Genomic DNA, 25,898 nt, shown 5'->3' on the forward strand with positions numbered 1-25,898 from the left:
CTTGCCATCCAATGTCCTTCATTCATCTTCCTTCCCTCCCACCCCCCGCCTTATGGATTAGCATCCACTTATCAGAGAGAACATTCAGCTTTGGGATTGGCTTACTTCATTTAGCACAATATTCACCAACTCCATCCATTTACCTGCAAAAGTCATAATTTTATTCTCTTTTAATGCTGTACATATACCAGTTTATACCAGTTTCATTGTGTACATATACCAGTTTCTTTATCCATTCATCTATTTAAGGGCATCTAGGTTGCTTCCACATTTTAACTGTTGTGAATTGAGCTGCTATAAACATTGATGTGGCTGCATTACTCTGGTATGTTGATTTTAAGTCCTTAGGGTATAGACCCAGGAGTGGGATAGCTGGGTCAAATGGTGGTTCCATTCCAAGTTTTCTAAGGAATTTCCATACTGCTTTCCAGAGTGGTTGCACCAATTTGTAGTCCCACCAGGAATGAATGAGTGTGCCCTTTCTCCCACATCTTCGCCACATTTATTGTTGCCTGTATTTTGATAACTGCCACTCTAACTGGTGTGAGATGAAATCTTAATCTCCAGGATGTATAAAGAACTCAAAAAATTTAACACCAAAAAACAAACAACCCAATCAATAAATGGGCTAAGGAGCAGAACAAACATTTCTCAGAAGATATACGTTTGATCCACAAATATATGAAAAAATGTTCAACATCTCTAGTAATTAGAGAAATGCAAATCAAAACTACTCTAAGATTTCATCCCCTTTACTCTTAAAAGAACCTTCATCTTTTGTTCAGGTGAGAAGCTAATTTGCGAGTTATTTCTCTGGGCTTTTCCTTATTCTCAAGCCAAACAATAAACTTTCCTTCACTGCATAATTGGCCCTTGGTTTTTTTTATTGGTTTCATGACTATGAGAGGGAACAAGAACCCAGTTTGGATTAGAAAGAAACTAAGCAAGTAAAACACCTGTCGTGAGGTGGGCTATTGTGAACAGCATTGCATAGATGGAGACAGCGAGGCTCAGAACAGAAAAATCATTTTCTCAAGGTCATAAAGTTGGAAAGAAAGAGCAGGGTTTCCAAATTTGAGTCTGCAGACCTGCACTGTCCATGAGCCACACAGTGACTATTGAACACGCGACATGTTCAAACTGAGACGTTGCTATAAAGTGCAAAGCATGTGCCAGATTTTGAAAACTTAATAAGGAGAAAAAAAAGAATGTAAAATATTCTTATTTGTGATTTTATATAGGTTATATATTGAAATGACAATGACAGTATATTTTTAAAATGGATTTCAGGGGTTTCATTTATTTCTAGTGTAGCTATTAGAAGTCACATTATCTAGCTCACATTCTGTTTCTATCAACCCGTGGCTCTAGGCTCCTTTAGAGATTCCCCGCCTCAAGCACCAGGCATTTTACATATTCAGGAATACACAAATCCCTATAGGTTCCTTTATGCAAGTTACACACACACACATGCACACAAACACACAATCCCATCTCATACAGGGTTGCTATGTTAGCTTTCTGTCATTATGACAAAATCCTTTATAAAAGTCACCTTAAAGGAGGAAAGATTTCTTCTGGATCATGGTTTGAGGGATGTCAATTCATAGTCACTTGACCTGATTGCTTGGGGCCTGGGGCATAAGTACATCATGGCAGGAAGACTACTTACTTCATGGCAGGAAACAAAGAGAGAGAAAAGAGTCCAGGGTCTCAATGCCCACAATGCCCCAGTGATCTAACTTCCCTCCATTAGACTCCACCTCCTAAGGGTTCCATCAACCCCCCAATAATGCTCCAAACTAGAGACTAATCCTTAGGCATATTAACCTTTGGGGGACATTTAAGATCCAAACCCAAATAGTCAGTTACACCCTCTGCTCCTGTTACTTCGTATGCCCACACCATACGCACAGCCAACCAGGGAAACAGGCTCCTGGGTCACAAGGGTCCACAATGCCTCAGTCCTTTCCATGGGGTGCTACCTGAGGACATCATCCCTCTTCATTGGCCTCAAGAGAAAATTCTGTCTGAGAGCATCTGTTGGGTGCTTCTAATCCACAGATCAGCATTGGTCTTTCTGGCCAAGTGAGTGACAGGGTTGTGCCTTTACCATCAGCACAAGTTCCTTTGAGGAATTTTTCGGAGGGAAGGATCCCTGCCTGGGTGCTGGAATGTTTCTGCCTATGAATCTGAGCTGAAGGTCTGACCTTGGGTGACTACAATAGCTCTAGTGTCCAAGATGGAAGTAGCTTCTCCAGCACCTGACTTCTCCCAAGTGTCTTCTTCCTGACTCCCCCAGCCTGAATTCTTCTTGACAGCGGTCCTCCATGACAGAGGGTACCGTAATCAGAAACCCACTGCTTTCACACACTTTGGTGTTTGTGTATGGATGTGGGTAAGTGTGTTGTCAGAGGAAAGCAGTTGACTCCTCCCAATTCATCCACAAGCACCCTTGTTCAAGCTGTTGCTGGCATTGACCGTGGGGCTGTGCTCTGGCCTCACCACAGTGGATCCCTAACTTTTAGGAGTCAGGCTGTTTCCAAGTTCACAGTCAATGGGCATCTCCAGAGGGTTTGGGGGTTTTTTGTTTGTTTCTCCCTTAAGCAAAAAAAAAAAAAAAAAAAGACCTTCTGGCCCAGGTGACATTAATCTGATAATCACATGGAGATAATTAGCTATATGCAGACTGGATGCTATGAACAGCCACAGCTCCCACTGAAACCCGGCAGGATGGCGATTCCAGAGATCTCTGAAGCCCCCATAATCAGTGAAGGTTTATAGAGGTACATCACAGAGTGTGGGAAGTCTCCAGAGATGAAATCTTCCTACTTCTAATTGCTCAAAGATGGAATATTGCTGGTTGGATGCAAATCAGATGAACTTCCCTAGGTACTGAAGGCCCTGGGCTGATTGTTGGGGTGCAAGTGGAGATGGGGGATTACAATGACTGGGAAGATTCTAAAACCAGTGATGTGATGGGATGAGGCCTGTGTTAGAAGAAGGGAGGAAAGTTTCTTGTCTCATGCTGCCATAGTTATCTGTGTGACCTGAACACCCAGCTATCCCTCTGGTCATTCATTCCTTTCTCAGTAAAATAAGATGGTGAGTGAGCTTTCCTCCAGTTCTGCAACATTTGGGCTGTAAGCAGCTGGAAAACCAGTTCAGACTGATTTGTCACCAGAGGTTGCTTTGGGCAGGGTTCCATCAGCAGACTGATGTCATCAGAGGTTCAGGTTCCTTTTCTGCTAGCTATCCTGTTCAGAATTGCCTTGTGGTCCCATGGTGCTGTGGCCGGCCATTCAGGTGCTATGGTTTGAACATGCTTTATTCCCCCCCCAACCCCACCAAAAGGTTCATGTACTGGGAACTTGATTCCCAGGGTGGTGCTATTGGGAGGTGGTGGCATCTTTTAAGAGGTGAGGCTAGTGAGAAGCTTTTCGGTCATTGTGGTGTATAGATACTTCCCACGTGAGCCCTTGGTAGGTCTCCAGAGAAGGTTTTTTTTTTTTTTTAAAGTAGCAAGGCCAGCCCCTCTCATCCTTTTTCTGCTTCCTGGCTCTAAATATGATTCTTCTTCTTCACAGGCTCTACTGGCCACCATTTTTCATGAGGTCCTCACCAAAGCTGAGCCAATGAAGGCACATGCCCTTCAGCCTCTCAAACTGTGAGTTTAAATAGATCTTTTATCTTCATAAATAGCCTATTTGGGGGGTATTTTGTCATAGGGACAAAAAGCTGACTAATACACTGGGTTCCGATCAGTATAGTTCAGATGTGGAGAGGCCCAACTCACCTGGCAATCATGAAGGCTCCTCCCAGAGATTGCCCCTCACATCTCACTGGAGGAAGGAGGTTGCAGGCTTCCTCCTAAGCCAATCACTGGCAAGGGGTATGAGACAATTTGATTAGCTTGGAACCACTCTGAATTTAATGGAATCACCTTCCCCTGAATCGTTGGCAAAGGTGGCTCCTGCGAAATCCTAAGGTTCTGTTAAGGAAGGAGAAGGGTGGAGATGGGTGTTAAGTAGGCAACCAACAGTGTCTGCTATACATAGCATTTACATTTATGTGGAAAATGGGATGTGTCTGTTCTGTTTCCCATCTTCCATTTCTTTCTTTTTTCTTTTTTTCAGTGCTGGGGATTGAATCCAGGGCCTTACAAGGGCTAGGCAATGGCTCTACCCCTGGGCCATTTCCCAGCCCCATCTTCCATTTCTTTACTGCTCCTTTGTATCCCTCTTATCTTTTTGTTTTAGTCACAATCCCAGGGGACATAAACCCATCACACTGGCTTAATTTTTAAAAGGAATTTTGGGAGGGCTGGGGCTGTAACTGTGGCAGAGCACTTGCCTAGCATGTGTCAGGCACTGGGTTTGATTCTTAGCACCACACAAAATAAACAAATAAAATAAAGGCATTCTGTCCATCTACAACAACAACAACAACATTTTTTTCCCCAAATAAAGGAATTTATAGACTCCTGTAACTGAAGAGCCGAGGGGGAGATTTGGTCCAGCTTGATCCAAAGGTTTGAATGGTACCTTCCAATAGGATTGGATCTTTCCTCTTTTCTCTCACTAGCTCCCTGCCAGCTTATTTCCTAGACCAGCTGCATATTTGGCAACTCAAGGTCCCTAATGGTCCTCAGTACCCACGTTCTGGAAGGGAGTGTTCTTTACCTATTTCTACATAACAAATGCTATGGTCTGAATTGCATACCAATAGGAAATGAGGGCCCTACTCTTATGACCTAATTTAATCCTTATGTTCTTAAGGCTGCATCTCCAAACAGGATCGTACCAGTCACACTGATCACACCGGGCACTAGGGCTTCAACATATTCTTGTAGGGGGTGGGGGCGTACATGCCATTAAGAGCCGACAGTTGGGAAGACTCAAGTGGCCGAGGGCTGGTTTCACCTAAGGGCTTATTCACTCTATGTCTGTCACCATGAACAGCATGACAAATGTCTCTTTCCCTCCCTCCTTCAGCCTGTGGTTCAGGGCTTTAGGGCTCTGAGAGCGAGTGTTTCAGCAAAGTAGAGGCCACAAGATCTTTAAGACTGGAGCCTCAAATGTCAAATGATTTGACTTCCATCATATTCTGCCGTCCAAGCAGTTACAATTCCGCCCAGATTCAAGAAGAGCACCGTGGGCTGCACAGGCTATCGTTCTAAGGGTGGAGTGTCACAAAGAATTTGTGGGCTTGTATTGAAACCACCATGAGGGGGTCCATCTTTCTCCCAAAGCTTTTGCAATTCCACGAAAGGACACTGGTTAGTCCCATTGGAGTCTCAGCACTGTCTCTACCCATTATTATCAGTTGATGGACATGGTGCCTTAAGTAGCCAGTCTTAAGTATAAGCCCCAGTCTGTGACATTTGGTGGACTCTGTGACCTGGGAAAGAAAGAACAGCCTAGAGATCAGGTTTAGATTCCCTCTATTTTGGAGCAAGACAGTTAAGCCCAAGGGTTGTAGGTGGGGCTCAGGGACTCTGCCCAAATGACCTGTCAACCACACCCTGAAACACGCCCACCTGCCCTCTGTTTCTGGGTACATGGGGACAAGCCATGCTTCTGAATTCTTGATGTTAGAGGGATACTTATTTTACTTATTTCTCCTGCTAAAGAATGAAATCCTTTCCCTTTCAAGTGTTTAAGGAAAAAAGAATGTACCGAACTTTGTCTCTTCCTTTGGTCTTTTGTAAGACAGATTTGGGTTTGATTCTATAACAACAAAGGATTTACCTTGTTTAGTAAGATTAGAGACTGGAGGGGTTCCTCTTTTCTAACTCTTTCTCTCCTTTTTTAAACCATAAGAGACACTGACTGTGAAGACAGTGGGTCTGACTTGGGACCCCCCAGCTTGGCTCTAGCTTGCCTGTGTGCAAACCCCACGCGCAGTTAACCCAGCTCCATGGGCCCAAGTGCTGGCTTTCATATTGCACGCTCCATATTGCTGCCATCTGCAACCTCCTCCATGATGGGGGCAAAGCTGTACCTGACAGATAAGGGAAGGCCCTACTCTCCATAAGGCACTTGCAACCCTACAGAGCAAGGTTGTTCACTGGAAGGAGTTGGTACTGATATTGCCTCTGCATTGATGCATGACCTTGAGTAGGTCACTTAACCTCTGGGATCATAAAGTATGGAGCTAAGCCAGATTGACCTTTGTCACAGCCAAGCACATTCTAGTTCCTTTTTCCTCCAGATTGACTCAACAAGAGGCTGCTATGTTAAGAGTCCCATCTGGGGGCTGGGGTTGTGGCTCAGTGGTAGAGCATTTGCCAAGCATTTGTGAGGCATTGGTTGGGTTCAATCCTCAGCACTGCATATAAATAAATTAAATAAAGGTCCAATGGCAACTAAAAAATATTTAAAAAAAAAAGTTCCATCTGGACCAAACTTGGTGGGCTCTGTAATGAAACATAAATAAAATATTTCCCTCTCATAAGCACAAGAAGCATGAAGCCTTCCTTTTTCTTGTTTTATTTTTTCTTAATTACATCAATTCATGGCAATAGTTAAGAATAGAATTTTGCATTTAAAATAGAAGGAACCTGGGAATGCCAATATTTTGGAGGAGGGGCCTGGATTGGAGAGGCTGTGTAAGAAGTGCAGGGGTGATGTTGCTGGCATCCATTCCCATTATCCTTTATTGGGCTCTTCTTTGGGGAACCCCACCCTGTCCTCTGGAGAGGCTCTGCAGGGACAGTCAATCAAGGCTTCTCCTTGCTTTCCAGGACAAGGGGCCAACAAGTGTCCCAGGAGAGGCTAGTTTAACTCTACCTTCCAGGAAGATGAGACAGTAACCCACTGCCAGTATCATAACAAGCAGAATAACGACCCTAAAAGTGTCCACATCCTAATCCCCGAATCCCCCGAACATGTGAGTATGTGAGACTCTAGGGCAAAGAGGAGCAAAGGTCGCTAATCATCTGACTTCAAAGAGATTATTCCAGATGATTCGAGTGGGATGAACCTAATCACAAGGGTCCCTAAACGTGGAAGAGGAAGGCAGGAGAGCACGTGCCACAGGAACATGATGTTGCCTACTCGCAGGATGGCTTTCCAGAGGAATGCGGGTGGCTTCTGGAAGCTGGAAAGGGCGAGAAAACAAATTCTCCCTTGGAGCCTCCAGAGGGGACACAGCCCTGCTGATGCTTTAAGCCCAGTGAGACTCATGTTCCCTTCTGACATCCAGGATGTTAAGAAAAATAATTTGTGTTGTTTTAAGCCACTAAATCTGTGATAGTTTGTTACAGCAGCGGTGGGGAACTAATACACCCATCTCAGATGGTGGGTATTCTCAAGAATTGTAGGAATGAAAGGCATGTGGTCAGAATGAAAGAAGCTGGCTGTCCTTGTTAGTTGGTGTGCAGAGGGATCTGATCAAGATGAGCTGTGTCCCCCTTTCTCAGGACCACCCCCAGCCACTCTCGCATTCCTGGATAGTGAGCCCGCACCTTCCCTCCTTAATTACTTGGAAATGCTTCCTTACAATCACACACCCGATGACTCCCTTCAACCGGCTGGAGTCCAAATTGCACTTGAAGTAGCTTGTGCGATGTTAGCCCTCTGATTAGCTTTTTTCCTGAACTCCAAAACGAGGGTAATCAGAGTGGAGCAAAGATCTGACCATGTGTGCTGGAGGGAGGAGAGGGCAGGGGATCTCTCCATAACAATTTTCCAATAAGACAGTAAGAGCTGCTAAAAAGCAGGCCGATGTCACCCTGCAGGCCTCCGGTCATCTTTCTGTCAGCCCCTCTGTAAACATGAATTCTCAGAGTTACCCTCCCAGCATGCAACTGCTGCTTTAGCTTCTCCTTCTCCTGGGTCTTTCCTCGGAGATAATCCTTTGCTGTTGAGATTAGGAAAATGATTATGAGCCAGCTGTCACTTGTACCCAGCCAGGCCCTACGGTCCAGGTCAGCTTGGCTCGAACTCCCCCAGTGCACGGAGCGTGACAGCCCAAAGCCCCCTTCTGAGATTCCTGAGAATTTCCAGGTGGGGCCTGGCTTTCCCCTGGTCATATTGGTTCAGAGGAAGATTTATGGGAAGATAAGGAGGCTGTCACTCTAGGGCCACTCACGGATGGGAGGCCTCAGCAAAGCGCTCCTGTGGGTCATATTGTTTTTGTAAGCTGTGCCCAAGTTTGACATTTTTATATTCTTTTTCTTTGATGGAGATCTCACCAATGCATGAGCTTTAGGTTCTGTGAAATCTTGATCTGCCTCTGCATCTCACCCCAGGTAGGAGACTGAGATCATTATCCAAAAAAGAGCTCAAGGCATTAGTGAATGTATTGTATCTGTGTGTGTGTGTGTGTGTGTGTGTGTGTGTTTTGGGAGAATGGTGGGATGTCGTAGAAGAGTTTCACACTCATGGTTGCCACTGGGCATCTTGCTCTTAGAAATTCTCTTTAGCTTGGGGCCTGGGACCCGCCTCTCAATGGCTGTCTGGTTTCTCTCTCCCCAGGTCTTCCCTCTGCCTTGGCCTCCTTTCTCTTCTCGGGAGCACAATCTGTTCCTTCAACCATCCATCCCCTTTGGTTCTTCCCCTGGAGCCTCTCCTCTCTGCCCTCAAGAAGTTCATCTGGGTATTTTTAGAGGCTGGCTTCCCTAAGAAGACTTCAGACATTTGCTATTAGGAAAGTATTTATATATATATATATAATCACATGACTTTCATGGGAAGTGCTGGGCTCTTCATTCTAGAGTTGGGGTCAGTAGATCCAAGGGCCTGGGGCTAACCAGTAGTGGAGTTGCAAGGGAACCTGGAGAAGCATGGGTGGCCTGGAAAGGGGGTCCAGCTGAGTGTTTTGGTAAAAAGAGAGTGTGCTGAGATGCTGGTCCCAGGTCCATCTTTCCTGTCTTTTTGTAAGTCCTGGGACTTGCCACCAACTGAATAGCACTAGGGAGAAGGGCCGTTTCCTCCTTGTGCCCAGCTGATCTGTCAACCCCAAATCCTCCCTCCTTAGAAGGAACTGGAGTGCAAACTCTTATGATTAAAAATCTTTTCTTATTCAAATTTCATCTCACTTCAGTAAGAATGGCAATTATCAAGTAATAATAAATGTTGGTGAGGGTGTGGGAACTCATACATTGCTGGTGAGACTGCAAATCGGTGCAACCACTCTGGAAAGCAGTGTGGAGATTCCTTAGAAAACTTCAAATGGAAACATCATTTGACCCAGTTATCCCACTCCTCGTGGTATGCCCAAAGGACTTAAAAACAGCATCCTATGACTCGGCCACATCAATGTTCACAGCAGCTCAATTCACAGTAGCTAACTATGGAACCAACCTAGGTGCTTTTCAATAGATGAATGGATAAAGGAAATGTGGTATATACACAACAGAATATTACTCATCCATAAAGAAGAGTATGGTATTTGCAGGTAAATGGATGGAACTGGAGACTATCATGCTAAGTGAAAGAAGCCAATCCCAAAAAACCAAAGCCTGAATGTTCTCTCTGATGTGCAGATGTTGACTCACAATAGGCTTGGGTGGGGGGTGGGGGCGGTGGGGAGTGGAGGTTCATCATATTGGACAGGGGGGTAATGGGAGGAAGGGGGGATGGAAATAGGAAAGACAGTAGAATGAATTGGACATAACTTTCCTGTGTTCATATATGAACACATGACCAGTGTAACTCCACATCATGTACAACCACAAGAATGGGAAGTTGTACTCCATGTATGTATGATATGTCAAAATACACTCTACTGTCATGTATAACTAAAATGAACAAATAAAAAAAAGAAAAACTTTATTTTTCTTAAAACAATGCTTGTCACAGGAGAAACTTAAAAAATGAGTGAGAAAATAGAAATATTGTGCTGTAGAAATAGGGAGAAGGCAGAGGTGATGGAAAGCTAAAGATGATGCACCTCTGGAAGCACTGGGACCCATCTCGTCTTGCTCTGGATCTGCGCAGCGAGTCCAGAGTTGGTGAACCAGTCTAGAAAGGACAGATGGAAAGTGCTCCTGCACCCTGCCTGAGCCTTGGGAGGAAAATCAGATTGCAGGCGCTTTTCAGATGCAGAACACCTTCAAAATGCCAGCAGAGAGCGAGGGCACGTTATCAGGAAAGCTGCCTACGCGACTCACAAAAAGACAAGATTTCCAGGCTGACTTGATCTTTGTTAGACATTGATCTTTGACTTTATAATCGGTTGCAAATTCTGCTCAAATCCAAAGGCCAGCTTGTCTCTTGTGGGAACCTAGATTTTAGTTGGGGGGAAAAAGGAATTAAAAAAGGATTATGCTTAAAAATTATATTTTAAACTAATAAGACAATGTATCCATAGCATGCAATAAATTCCTTTTGGTGTTTTTTTTTCTCTCTCTCTCCCTTCTCTCCCTCCTCCTCCTCCTCCTCCTCCTCCTCCTCCTCCTTCTTTTTCTTAGGGGTGCTTTACCACTGAACTACATCCCCAGTTCTTTTATTTATTTATTTATTTTTATTTTGAGACAGAGTCTTGCTAAATTGCTGAGGCTGGCCTTGGACTTGTGATCCTCCTGCCTCAGCCTCCTGAGTCACTGGCATGTGCCATGGTGCCAGCTCCTCCTGTTTTTTGTTTGTTTGGTTTTGAGGGGCTACCGGGGATTGAACTCAGGGGCACTCAACCCTGAGTCACATCCCCATTTTTGTATTTTATTTGGAGACAGAGTCTCATTGAGTTGCTTAGTGCCTCGCTTTTGCTGAGGCTGGGTTTGAACTTGTGATCCTCCTGCCTCGGCCTCCCGATCGCTGGGATTACAGCCTTGTGCCACGGTGTCAGCTCCTTTTGGTCTTAAAACATCTTAATGATTTGGAATTTATAGGAACTTGAAGACCCATCTACTCCATCCCGATTATCAAGATGTGCCTTCCCTGAAAAGATTTGCAGAGCCGTCTCAGTTTATACTCTAGTAGATGACTTGCCTGGAAAATGACATCGATTTCCATTGTAGAAATATAGAAATAATACAGGCCATTTTGGAAAACACTGACCCATCTATGCTAATATTGGAGCTAGGAATGACTTCAATTTTCTGGCAGCTTTTGTGCCTGTGCCTCCTGGAAGATCACCAACATCTGAGCCAATGACAGCTTAATTCTGTTTTGGAAAGCCCTCCAGAATCTGGATTTCACAGTGTCTGGTTTTTAGTACCTAATCATCATTCTTACCAGGATGTTCTTTGTAGAGAAGTTGATTTTCTCCAGCTACAACTTAAGCACAGGTCTATGTAATGAATAATTGACAGTAATGAATAATTGACGTGGTTTTAAGTACATGTCTCTCCCAGGGCGACGGCATCTCTGGGTGTGCTGGTCATGCCGTCTCCACCTCTCCCCTCATCTGTTCTCTGCTCTGCGTGGGCACCAGGAGGCCTGAGGACGGCAATGCCAGGGGTCCCTTTGCTTCTGGATTCTGAGAGTCGGCTAACAGGAGGCACTGGCACAGAGGAGGAGACAGAAGTCAGAGAGGTCTTCTCTGTTGGGTCCTGACTCTGACCACGGTGGTGGCCCCGTGATCTCAGCTCCTGTCGGGTGGCTCCCTCCTCATGGTGCCAGTTTTCTCAGGTCTCTGAGAATATATTTTCTTCTCTGGAGTCTTTAGGACCAGAAGTGGCAGCAGCCCTGACTGTGGGTGGATTCTGGGTTTCCTTAACCTGCCCACACTCTCTAAACAGCCCCATCACTGAAGTCTCTGAACCCTAAGGGCTGGATTCTGTTTCCGGGCAGAATTCTGCCTGAAGAGCAGGGTGACAAGATGTCTGAAGCCTCTTATCATTGGCCAGCATCAGGGGACTCCATCAGGTATCAAGTGTATCCCATTTGCTCCCTGGGTTACCTCCAAAGGTCGAGGCTTCCCCATTTGTTCCGAGATCAGCAGGACTTCCGTGGACAATTGTGCTGCTGTGCCACCGTGGAGAAGCTTCTGGAATGGAAGTCATGAGTGATCACAGGTACAATCTACTTCACTGTCTAGTGCCAGGGGAAGATGATGGTCCCTCTATGGATGTGGCCCCTCTATGGATGAGGAAGGACATTTGCAGAGTGTGGTGGGGGCTACAGAGACAACCTCCAGCCATGCCCCCCCCACCTCCTCAGAACTTGCCTTGGTGTGCTCAGTCCTACTTGTTGGCCCCTGTGAAACCTCTTCTCCCCCCTCTCTGCCCTGCACAGCCCTGCATCCAGGGCTCTTTCAAACAGAAAGCAAGGCCATGAGGCAAGGTACCTGATCCTGGGAAAACTCCATTCTGATCCCTAGGCAACCTCTTATAATAACCTGTAATGTGTGATGAGCCCCTTCACTCCCTGGGCCCCAGTTTCCCTATCTATAAAGAGATGCCCTGCCTACCTTTCCCTCCCAGGGTTACCCTAGACTTTAGTGTAGATGCATGCATCAGGGCACTTTGAAAATTATTTTTGCATCACCGGTGCGGCCCCTTCTTCTCTGTTACCTCACATCCAAGTTCTCAGGAAATCCTGTCAGCTGGACCTTCAAGATGTCCCTAGAATGTAGGTAGCACTGCAGCCAATAGCCTCCAAACTGGATTTCCTATCTCTATTTGGGTCCCTGCCCCCCTAAAGTCTGCTCTCCACCCACCAGCAAGAGGAATTTGGAGTGGGGAAACCCGGAATTGAACTCGGGGGCACTTAACCACTAAGCCACATCCCTAGCCCTATTTTGTATTTTATTTAGAGACAGGGTCTCACTGAGTTGCTAAGTGCCTCACTTTTGCTGAGGCTACCTTTGACCTCATGATCCTCCTGCCTCAGCCTCCCGAGCTACTGGGATTACAGGTGTGTGCCACCTCGCTGGGCTGCAAGAGAAATTTTTTAAAAGTATAAATTAAAACATGACCACCATGGGTTCAAACCCTAGTATTGGGGGGATGGGCAGCAATCATCCTCCAATGGCTCAGGTGGACAGAAGCCAAAGACGCTTCAAGTCATCTGCCAGGTTCTGGTGGTCTGCTGCTCTCCTGGCCTGCGCTCAGGCCTCTCTCTCTACCTGGTTCACTGCTTTCTAGTGTGCCTGGCTTTCAGAGCACACGCCCACTCCAGGGCCGCTGCTCCTGTGCATCCCTCTATTGGAGCGCATCATGGGCTCCTGACTCCTTCAGACCTCCTTCCAGGGACTTGCAGCAAGACCTCTTCACTCCACAGCACTGGGCTCGGGGCTCCTGGTTCTGTGTCCCTGACTCTATTGCTCTCTGCATCTCCTTCCTCCCAGAGCCAGCTGTCTGCTCACTCACCTGCTTGCTCCTCTCTGGCTCCCTGGACAGAACATCCGTTCAGAGCTGAGTCCCCACAAGAGTGCCTGGCACGTAGTAGATGCTCAGCAAATGTTTGGTGAATGAGTGAGTGAATGAATGAATGGAGCTGGGTGTTATTCTCATTGCTTTGACTTAGATCTCTTTACAGAGACAGGCCCTGGCGTATGTTTGGAGATATCTCCATGAGGCTGCGTGTCCGGCAGGGAGTAAGCCTGAAGCACTGGGATTGGACTTTATGGCTCTTACAGGAAAGTGGGGATAGTACCCATGCAGGCTCATGAGAAATTTCTTAATGCGTATATAAAAATTAGTCTTGGAATGTATAATCTTATTTTTAAAAGAAGCTAGGACTAAAATATGCCGAGTGTTAGTTTTATTCTGCAAACATCGTTGCAAAAATGCAGTGTCTTGATAGTTTCCTCAGCTTCTTGCTAATTTCCTACTTCCTGTGACAATACAATAGTTCCAAAGCCCAGTTCTTTACAAGAAGGAAATGGTGACAGTGACCTTGGAAGTGGGAGGGTGGAGGGGAGGAGTGAGAAGAGAGAGGCTCTTCTGGAGGGATGGGCCGGACAGGTGTGCCAAGGATCATGTGGAAGAGATCAGTCGGGTGGCAAGTTTGTTCAGAAGGAAGAGTCTGGGCTCTGCTTGGTGACAGGGTGTGCAGAGGTGTGCCTGGTAGGAAGGATGTCATAAGCAAAGGGAGTCGGTGGGACAGAGGTAGGTTGTAGATGGCTTTCAGTGGAGCAGGACTTGGGGCACAGAATGAGAAGCAGCTTGGCCACTGGATGGGAAGGTCTGCAGCCTCTTTTCAGTGTGTGCTGGTGGAGCGCTGAGCACATGGGCCAGGATAGAGCTCTCCTGGGAGCCACTGGGGGTGCTGAAGTGGGACTAGAATTGCAGGTACCTGCAGAATGGATGGAAACAGAACCCACCCTCTACCTCTCTAGTTACCACCTCTCCAGGCCCAGGAACACTTTTCCCTGAATAAGAGGAACCCAAATGAGCCTGAGGGACTTTTAAGTTTTGGGTTGTTCCCAGGTGGAAGGGTGCTCCGTGTGTCACACTTGGACACAGTCCCACAACACAGCTGAGGGAGCCCTTTGTGGTCAGACGGCTCCGGGTTTGAGTCTGGGCTCTGCCCCTCAGTAACCAAGTGGCCTAGAAGCCTGGCTTCTCTGAGTCTCATTTCCTTACCTGTTTGAGAGTGTGGAGACTGTGTACCTGTGAGACAGTGTACCTAAGGTTCTTGGCCTACGGCCTACCTGGAAGAAGTGTCTGGGGGCCACCGTCATGACCCTTACTAACAGGAACATATGGCCACCAGATGCTTCCCTGACAGTAGCACTTCCCTGACAACAGAGGACCCAGCTCAGCCACCCACCTGGAAGGGACCAGGTTCAATTTCTAAGAGCCATGCATTAACGAAGATGACCTACATTTTGCAGACACAAGTGCCCCTTCAGACACTTTTCGTTGGCTGACTACTTTCAGCTGTTCCAAGCATTTCCATATTTCCGCTTCCTGTCATCTGCATAGCTCCTCAGTGAGGTAAGTAGGATTCATGGATGGAAGAGGGGAGCTGTCTCACTCTGTTGTGGGCTCTAAGGAGAGCAGCCCGGCCATGACTGGCAGTGTGGTATGGTGAGCCCTGGTGCTGGCTGCCCTGAGCATCCTTGTCACACACACGAAGCTCAGCCTTCCAGAGTCCTCAGTATGAGACCTGACTGTGGCCAGGAATGTCTCCCTGGGTTGGATTTGGGCCCTGACTCCTACCTGGGGCTGGCCCTCCCCCCATAATTTGCCTCCTGCCGAAGGGGCAGAAGACACAGCGGGTGCTGTCTCTTGCTGGTCCCCTCCTGCTGTCTGGGTACCATGGCAACAGATGGAGCGCTCAGAACCATGGTACTTCTATCACCTAATTCTAAATGCCACCACTGCCCTGAGCTGTCCAGGTTGACCCCGAGAAGATCCACAACTCTTCAGAGCAAGAGCCCCTTTCAGGCACTGAGAGCTGGGCTGCTGGTCAGCCTTGGAGGTCACCTCAACAGCAGGTCCCTGCGCTCACTCTCGCCTCCAGGAATCACTGTGGAAGTCTTTCCATGAATTTCCTGGCTTCCCGCCATGAGAGCAAGGACATGCTTTAGGAAATGGTGTTTGTCTCCTTATAGATTTTGAGGTGCTTGGCAACAGGCCCATGCTTTCATTAAAATTTTAGGGGCAGCACTTTGCATAGAGTAGGTTCTCACAGCATGCCTTGGTACCAGGCCTGGATGGGCTGTGACCAGCAGAACCAAGACTTAGTAGCTCATTGGTGGAGGAGCTGGCACTGCAAGCCAGATCACAGATGGGGATATACACAGGTGAGGATATACACATGTATCCATACACATGTGAACACACACACATACTGAAAAAAGACGGAAATAGATATTCAAAAATGCCAATAAGTGTTATCTGTGGCTGAATGAGATTATGGAGGACTTTTAGTCTATTTTACATATTTTTTTCCTATAATTTCCAACTTCTATTCTGAACTCATATAAAATGACTTTGGAAATTAGATATTTTAAGAATTTTTGAGGGGAAAAGAAAAGTAGGCTGGGCATAGTGGTGCATGCGTGTAATCCCAGCAGCTCAGAAGGCTGAGGCGGGAAGATTGCAAATTCAAAGCCAGCTTCAGCAAAAGTTAGGTGCTAAGCAACTCAGTGAGATTCTGTCTCTAAATAAAATACAAAATAGAGCTGGGGATGTGGCTCAGTGGTTGAGGGCCCCTGAGTTCAATCCCGGGTACCCCACCCCCACCCCCAAAAGGCCTCTAAGGACTGCCCTCCACCATCCTAAATTTGCTGCTGGATTCTAAGGAGACATCCCTGCTGCTTTCAATTGCCTGAGAACAAAAGGAAGGCTGCCGAGGCATTTCAGCTGGAAGAGTGGGGGCTATGATTCTACAGTGTTTTGCTTGTACACCCAACTATAAAATGAGACATCTTGTGTTTTGAGTAAATCTCTTCCATTAATCATGGGGATACTCCAGGTCTATCCGGCAGAGTGACTGGTATAATTACAGATTCTGTCTCCCGAGGATAATGCCAGCAGTCAAGTGGATTGTGCACAAAGCAAGCCCAAGCCTTCCTGGAGCTGGGAGGGATGTGGTTCTTCTCTGAGTCGTGGACACCAAGGGTGAGAAAGGCTGGTGGAGACAGATTGCAGGTAGAGACAGATGTGTGGCCACCGCTACTGCGAGTATTTCCCAAGGATTCCCAAACAGGTAAATAAATTTGGTATCAAGAAAGGATTTCCATAGTCCAGGAATCTCTTTGAGGACAGATGACCCAAGCCTGACAAGTGAGTTCTCCAGTCAGGCTGTGTCTCTTTGGTGAGCAAAAACAGTTTGTCCTTATCCAGGGGTTGTGGCCAGTTTAGTCACACACTCCATGAAAATGCATGCAATTTAGAGTCCAAAGAGGTGCATGAAAAATGACCGATAAAATGTGTCAGTGCCTAGTCACAAGGCCATCTGTCATTCCTGTTTCCTCCCCAGGGGTTTGGGGACAATGCCATAAAGATAGAGGGTGACTTGGCTCTGGAATCCTGACAACATGACAGCCTCTTCCCTGCTAATGTCCACTCGTGGTAAGGCAACGTGACTCAGGTCCAGCTCAAAGAAGAAATCCTTTGTAAGAGTCCATATAGGTTATTTTCATGTCTATAAATGATGACATTGAATAGAAACCCTTTCTAATTCAGCCTTTTCCATCCCCTATTCCATCCCCTATCTCCTGATAAAAACAGCAACTAACAAGAAAGATAATGAGGAGGTGAGATGATTCTTGGCGTGGGGGGTGGGGGGCAGGTTCTCAACCCTCTAATCTTTTTGTGCTTTCTTGGCATCTTGAGATGCAGAACCTGCATTAATTAGCCCCGTGATCTTCCCCCAGTGGATCCTACTGCCAACAATGACCCTTAAATTCCTGCTTGTCCTCCGTCACCCAGCTTCTGACCTCAAAATACGACAAGGGTCACAGCCACGTTAATCACATGAAGCCAAGAGAGGAAAGATGAAGGCTTGAAACTAAATCTACCTTCTTGCATCCTGTTTCCAGAAGGAAGAGTATGTAGCCCTGAAAAAGGTGAGAACGCAGGGATTCCAAGCAGAGGGAGCCCTTTGTCTTAGGACACAAGGAAAAACAGGGCATCAAGAGAAGGGATTTGCCATTGTAAAGTGTGACCCACACAGCAGAGTTCACAGTAAAGCATGACTGGGCAGTGTGGCTAGTGGGTCTGGCACTGATGGGGAGAACTGGGACATTGGGGCAGACGGGAGTGTGCCCCCAGTCCATTTCTTGTACCTCTGCCCCTACAACGACCTTCAGAGTTGCTGCTTTGCTTCTACCTCTCAGATCATGTAGAACTTCCATTTTAGCCAAATGGAACTTAAAACTACACTAAAGGATAGAATTTGTTGGTGGTTATTTTGATACTGGGGATGGAACCCAGGTGTGCTTAACCACTGAGCAACATCCCCACCACTTTTTATTTTGAGATGAGTCTTGCTAAATTGCTTAGGACCTCACTAAGTTGCTGAGGCTGGCTTTGAACTCACGATCCTCCTGCCTCAGGCTCCTGAGCCACTAGGATCACAGGTATGCGCCACTGCATCTAGGTAGTGCAGGATTTTTTATTTTTAAACAGAGAAGATTCATTTATTTTATTTTATTTTTTTTGAGAGAGAGAATCTTTAATATTTATTTTTTAGTTATCGGCGGACACAACATCTTTGTTTGTATGTGGTGCTGAGGATCGAACCCGGGCCGCACGCATGCCAGGCCAGCGCGCTACCGCTTGAGCCACATCCCCAGCCCTGCTAGTGCAGGATTTTGAAAGACATAGTTTCCAGAGTGAACAGGTTAACAGAAGAACAAGCCGGCCCAGGTTGCAAACCTGGGTGGGGGCATGATTAGGGTATGAGCTCTGGAAAAAAAAAAAAAAATGCAGTCTGTCTACAGACTGTCAGAGGGAGGGAAGGACGCTTCACCTGGAGATCAGAGAGGGGAGAGCTGCAGGTCAAGGCAGGGATGACATCCTCCGCCCCACGGCTGCGTTTCTATTTCAGCTCACCTGGACTTCTGTATGAGACTCTTCTCTTTTAAGTCTTCCAGACATTTAGTAGCGTGAGTGTGTGTCAGTCAGGGTTCAGCACAGGAAACAGAGCCCTGTGTTCTCTAGTACAGTGAAGTGGGCATGCACACAAGTCACTAGAAGCAGTGGGGAAGTGGAGTCCAGGGGCCAGCGCTAGATTGGAGGTTTCCAGATCCTGTGGTTGAGTCAGGACACTGTTGCCATGAAGCTGAAATGACAGCAGCTGGAACTGGCTCCTGCAGTTGCTCAAACCTATTGCAGCTTGATCGTCACCCTTTCTGTCCCATGCCACCTCCTAGATTCCTGTGCCTTCCAAAACAAAGTACCACCAACTGGGTGACCTAAAACAATAGGGGATGATTCCTTCACAGTTTGGGAGGCTAGACCTCTGAAGTCAAGGTCACCACAGGGCCGTCTCGAGACCCTCAGAGACTCTGGGTAGAATCCTTCCATGCCTCTTGCTAGTGTGAGGGTGGCCACCAAATCACGGCATTCCTTGATTTACAGCACATTGCTCTGAACTCTGCCCCTGTCATCACATGGCACTGTCACCATGTGTCTTCCTCTTCCTATAAAGAGACCAGTCATATGAGATGGAAGTCCACCCTAGGATCTCATTTTAACTTGACTACGACTGCAAAAACCCTATTTCTAAACAAGGTCATATCCTTGGGCATTTGACTTTAGAACTTCAACACATCCTTCTAGGGGACACAATTTAACTCACGGATCTTTTCTAAACTGTATGGAAGCATCTCACCCGCAGAACCTCAGTCACCTCCAGATCTGCAGCCAGGCAGACTGGGAAATGCAGGGTCAGTTTTCCAACTCTCCAAATACAGTGAGGGCAAATAAGCGAGGAGAGCCCATCCCATGCGCCCATCACAAGAGGCTACCGTGTAAGCACTGCCATGTCTGGCTGAATAGATTATGCAATGGTGATACACAGAATGAGAGATAGTGCTCCAGAGTGGTCAGCAGCTCTTGGGGGGGGAAGTCTGGTGGTTGAACTCTGGTCCTGCCCCAAGCAGGGTCTTGGAATAGTCAGTTACTTCTCTATAACCCTCAGCTTCCACATCTGTGATTGGGAACACTAATAGCAGCCCCTTCTCAGGGTCAGGGTTTATGTGAAGACTAAAGTGAGGCAGTGAACTTAAAGTCCCCAGGGCCAGGCACACAGTAAGCAGCCTGCAGATGGGAACTTCTATTAAGTTATCAACCTTACGAAGTTTATTCTGTGTCCTGTCATGTAGGGATTTGGATGAAACACAGAGGCAGAGATGAGCTGTACAGAAAAGTCCTCTGGAATGTGTAGAACTCTATGTTAAGATCAGAAACTCCAAGAATGTAAGCCAAGGTATAAATTTCCTGCAGCTAAGAATTGTCTCACTTGCAGCATTGACCCATCAGCATGCCAAGAAGCTGAGGGATTTGGTAGTGGTTGGTCAGATTTGTTGAGATAAGAAAAAGTAGCTGTCAGTGACTACTGGGGTTTTTCCTACACAGGTAATTGTTATGTGTTTGTTCTTGAAAAAGGGAAACAGAAGTCATGTTGACCAGGTTTAGGGCTCAGATCACACACTTATTTTGTGTGTAGTTTTTTAAATGCACAATTAATTGGAGATAACTTTTTGAAGGTCAGCAAGACTTGCCTGGGGACATATTTTGAATTTTATTCTTATTAAATCTGTCTCTTTAAGTACTATAAAGCAGGTAAGTCAGAAATCAGATATTTATTTCTCAGACTGGGCCACAGGGAAAATTCAGTTGGCAAAAATTTAGCCTTATATAATTCAATGATTTAAAAAAAAACAATCCAACACAAAAATAAGTAGAAGATTTGAACAGACATTTCATTGAGGAAGATATACAAATGGCCAATCATCTGAAATAGTCACCCCCCCAACCGGGAAGAGCCCAAGTGTCCATCAACTGGTGAATCATTCAATAAATTGGAAATTACAGAGAATAATAGTGTACTATACACTTTTTAAAAAACTAGAAAAAGGGATTTATTTTTATTTTAATAGGTTAATTTTTTCCACATTTTTATTGGTGCATTATAGTTGTATATAATGATGGGATTTGTTACATATCCGTGTATGCACCCAAAATAACAACACAATTTGTCCAATATCACTCCCCAGCACTTCTCCCTTGATAAAGAGATTTTGAATCTTTTCACTAAAAAGAAACAATAAATGTCTGAGGAGATAGATGTTTACCCTGATTTAAATATTATATAATGTATGCATGTATTGAAACATCACATGGTATCCCATTGATATATAGTTTTTATGTTTTTAATAAATTTAAACAGAAATTATTTATTTTACAACATGATTTATTTTCAGTTTAAAAATAAATATTATGCACATAATGGAATACCACTTAGCAATAAAAAGGGAAAAGACAGCAATCTATGGAACTCAGATGAATCTCCAAAACACAATGCCCAAGTCAAAGAGATCAAACACAAAAGATGATGTGTTACATGAGTACATTTATGTGATATTCTAGAAACTCTAATGGCAGAAAGCAGGTCAGAGGAGCCTGAGTCTGGTGGGGGAGGGAACAGCTCGACTGAGGCAGGGCGATTTCTTAGGTTGAGGGAATTGTTCTGGTCTGGACTGGGATGTTGGGTATGTTCCTGAACCTATTCCTAGCAGCCGACTCTATCCTGGGAAGAGCCCAGATATGGGGAGAGTATTTTGCCAACTTGGGGCCAGGAGTGAAAATAAAGAGGGAATTGATTGATTTCTATTTCTCTCTTTGTCCACCGTGGGTTTCTGACAAGACTGTTTTCTTTGGAGAACATTTACTATGAAGAGAGCTTAAATGATTTAAAACTTGCAGGTGGGTGGGGAAGAACTAGATCAGGCTGTCAAACTGGCCCAAAGCCTTCTCCAAAGCCTCCTCCACCTACATATTCTTTGCTTTGAATCTAATTTCCTGTTCCTGGTGACCACCAGGGCAGCTCGGTGGCCCTCCCTAGCTGCCCTCCCATCTTTCTTTGTCCCTCTCTTTCTCCGAGCTGAGGTGCTGTATGCATGACAAGATGAGCTGAATGTGACTTGGGAGGCGGAGGTGAAGACCTGGGAACAGCCAGAGACACGGGGGTTCCTGGACTTCACTCTGCTGTTTGCAGATGGACAGCCATCAAGAGCAGCGCATCAACGTCTGAAGGGACCTGACGTCAGTAATGTCTGGGTTTCTTGCTCTTCCCTTCAAGCCTTCTGACTACTCTAGCCTTTTACAGAAAGAGAGTCAGTGATTCATTCCAGAACGTTCTATGTGCCAGATACTGCACAGGGGGACAGAGACTGTAAGATAAACAGGGAAAGTGTCCTCCATCTTCCTGGCACTCACAGTCTGATTGGAGGAGACAGACAAGTTGGCAGTGACTGCTGTGTAGAAACCTCAGAAGAAAGCTGTAGAGAAACCACTCTGGGAACACAGAGGGAAAAAATGCTCTCTCGGCATGCTATTTTTTAAAATAGAAAATTACTTTCTCTCTACTTCCCATTACAGAATTTTAAAAAGTATCCTGGTGGGATATTACTGGGCTGCCCAGGATGTCCTCGTGCCTTAGATCAGCACCTCCCTCCTTTCCCACCCCAGCTCCCACCCTCTGCTGCTTTCAGAAGTGACATCGTCTCAGCCAGGCAACTAATACTGACCGTGATTTCAGGGCAGGGCTGGGTGCACCTTTGCAGATCAGGCCAGTGTACATGGGCAGCTCATCTGCAATTCAGCCAAGAGGCAAATCCAGATGGGTCTGAGCCCAGGAGGAACAGCTGGAGTGAGAGGAAAGAATGGAGTGGGAGGTGGGGAGGCAAGGTCAGGAGGAGCGCCAAGCTTCATCCTGGGGGTTGATTACAGAGTCCCTGTGATTGCAGGAGGGAACATGTCTTGGGGGGTTACTGAGATCCCCTGATTGGACCTCTGTAAAGACAGTGTGCATCTCACCTGTGCCAAGCACCATGCCAAGAGCTTTCTCTGTGCCATGCCTCTACACAGATTTACTCTTCTTATATGGTTAAGATTCCACAAATCAACAAGATCTATAGATTAGACTAAAAAGAAACACATCTAATGTACATATGGAAGTTTGCTCTGATTCCTTAAATAGTCAGGTATGAAAACTAAAATTGGACACCATTATATTTTCATCTCTTATAAATTTTTTAAAGCAAATCCTAGTTTGGTGAAGTTTTGGTAAAATGGTGAAGCTTTGGTAAAAGGAGCTCATTCATGACTAGTAGCTGCACCAGTTTATACAATAATGGCATTTTGTCAATGTGCATAGAAAGTCTCATGCATTATATTGGTCCAGTATTTCCATTTGTAAAAAAAGATAGATAAGGTTGTATACATTGATGTTTCTCATCAAAGTATACAATCTGTATCTTCAGAGCAAAAATTGGGAATTACTCGAACAACTTACAGTAGGAAAACTGGTCAAACAATGGATAGAAAACACACACTCTTATGCCACAGAGAAACTATCATAGTTATAATTTTGTTTTTAAAAGAATATTTATTCATTCTTCTGCCATTCTGTCTTTATATACATGCAGAGAAGAAAAGACTGGGAAGAAATTCACTGAACATAGTTTTCCTTGGGATGGTAGGATTATGGGCTATCTTTAGTGTGTGTGTGTGTGTGTGTGCACGCGTGCATGTGTGTGCGTGTGTGTGCATGCTTTAAATTTTCCTATAATGAATTTGACTTAGTTTTGTTATCAGAAAAAGATCATTTTAAAAAATCTGTATTCTTGCCAAAAAAAAAAATGAATCGAATCAAGACTTGAGTCCCAACTTCAGTTTGCATGAGAGGAATACACTGTCACTATAAAGAAACAATCTCACAAAATGCAGGACATTCTATAAAGAAACTGATCATTGGTTCCAAAAACCAGTGTGACAAGGGACAATCAGGTTGGAGAGTCATGCTAGATGACTCAGGAAAGGCAGTTTTCAATGAAGCATCTATACCTTTGTCCTGTCCTGATGAAGAGCCAGCTCTGAAAGACACAGTGGAGATGGTGGAGGAGACCTGAGTGTGGATTGATGTTTTGTCTCCCTCGGCCACACGACAGATTGCAGCTCCCTGACCTGCACCCACCCCAGGACTATGATCCGTATTAGAGATACCCAGAGAAGCCATCACATTAAGTTCCCCAGCATGACAAGACTTCTGCACAACCTCAAACTAGCATATTTTTCTTATCCATTTTACGTAATATACCTATCAGGACCTACCTAAAATCAATTTAGATTTGCTACCCTTTCCGTTGGTACCCATCAATGAAACATCAGTTTTTTTAGCTGCTTGCACAGGTAATTCTTCCCAAGACTCGTAATATGGTGGGGACAGGAGGCACGAGGCTGGCCAGAAGAAGATGGAGGAGACCCCACCACCACCACACCAGCTTCTCTCCACCGCACTGACATCATCCAACTCAATCCTGGACCCAGGAGAGGTTGTGGGTGTGTCTGTTTCTAATTAGCAGTAGAAACTTTTGGTCGAAGGCCCAGAATTTCCCAATAAAGTGGCCAATTTTATCTCACTAACTTCTGTTATTTGATTCAAAAACTTCTGTTTGAGGGTGGAAGGACAAAAATAACTAACTGGTAATCATCGTCCCTAAGGTTTAGTACAATATGTTAATATTTTGAGTCTAACAAACTTTCTCTCTGGAGCAGTATTCTATCTTCTGGGATGTTCTGTTTGCAGAACTTAGATAAATCTTGGCTATGTGCAGTGACGTCCTTAACCTGACATAACCCTTTCCCCCTGTGCTGCTTCCCACAAAATGTTCTCACAAGATGGAGTCACTCATGGCAAGCAATTTGCCTCACTGTGATTCCAACATAACCTCTATGTGGTGCCAAGAGCCTCCACAGACCTGGAGTGAGTGAATCTCAGGATGACAGTGTGAGGTTGAATGGGACCACACTCCCAGTTAGGTCAACTTGGACCCTATTTGGAAAATAGGATCTTTATAGATGTAGTTAGTCAAGATGAAGCCATCCTGGATTAGCATGAGCTCTAAATCTAAATCTGTATTCTTGTGTGTGTGTGTGTGTGTGTGTGCTAGGGATTGAACTCAGGGGTACTTGACTACTGAGCCACATCCCAGCCCCATTTTGTATTTTATTTAGAGACAGGGTCTCAATGAGTTGCTTAGGGCCTCGCTGTTGCAGAAGTTGGCTTTGAGCTTGCAATCCTCCTGCATCAGCCTCCCCAGCCGCTGGGATTACAGGCATGCACCACTACACCCGGCTAAATCTTTTATTCTTTGCTAAGAAAGTCATGTGAACGAAGAGACACAAACACACAGATGATGGCCATATGATGACGGATGCAGGCTGGCATGATGTCAAGACTGCCAAGGACTGCCTGTGACCACCAGAAGATAGGAAGAATTCAAGATTCTTGAGAAGGATTCAAGAGAGAGAATCCTCCCTTGGTTCAGAAAGAAAGAGAGAGGGAGGGAGTGAGGGAGGAAGAGATAGAAAAGAAAAAGCATGGGACACTTGATTTTTAACGTTCACCCTCTGGAACTGCGATGACCAGACGGCAGTCCAAGGAGCCAACACAGGTGCAGAATGGGCAGCTGTGCCGGGTACAGCTCACTTCCTGAATCACAGGGGGAATCACGATGCCTTTAAGAGATGTGCAGCCTCCCGGGTAATCTAAAAGGCAGAAGGAAGGTGTCCCTATCCTAGCTATATATATATATATTTTTGGCAGTCTGTCTGCTTTGCCAATGTTCAAGAAGGGATACTTTAAAAATTAATGTCCCCTAGCCAAATCAATTCCAGGAAAGCTTTGCAAAATAGCTCTCTGCTGTGCCTCCTAATTTTCCCCTCCAGAGGGGACAACCTCAGGGCCCATCAATGCTACACAGGGAATGGAATAATTCAGTGTTGGTGCCAGGGACAGAACGCAGGGGAGGGCAGGGCCACTGTCTGTCTTTCTGTGGGTGGGCATAGTCACAGCCAGAGTTTCCATTAGGACAGAAGCATTTAGAAATACAGCCATGTTAGAAATGGTCCAGGGGAGCCGGCTGCTGTTCCAGAGGCCTGCGCTGGGCTCTGAGTTAACCCAGTGCTTCTTACTGGGAAGCGGGGCATAGTGTTTTCAGAGTTTGCCAGTCGGCTGCGGAGCGGTCCTTGGTCCTTGAGTGGAATGCCTGAGACTGGGGCCGTTGCTCAGCGAGGCAGGGACAGCAGTGAGAGTGGTTTGCAGCAAGGCAAGAGAAAGGCAAGAAAAAAGTGAGATATAACTCAGAGAGTGGGTGGGCAGGCGGCTGGGGACTGAAACATGCCTGCGTGGTTAGGTTTCAAGCTTGCATTAGGAGGGGGTGGGAGCTTGCAGTGGTGTGAAACCGTGGAGTGGCAGGCAGCCACGCCTCTTTGGGCCTGGAGTTTGGGCAGCTGCTGACCATTTGGGGGAGGAGCTTGTGGG

This window comes from Marmota marmota, unplaced genomic scaffold (assembly GCF_001458135.2).
Source record: "Marmota marmota marmota unplaced genomic scaffold, marMar, whole genome shotgun sequence".
Classification (NCBI taxonomy): domain Eukaryota; kingdom Metazoa; phylum Chordata; class Mammalia; order Rodentia; family Sciuridae; genus Marmota; species Marmota marmota.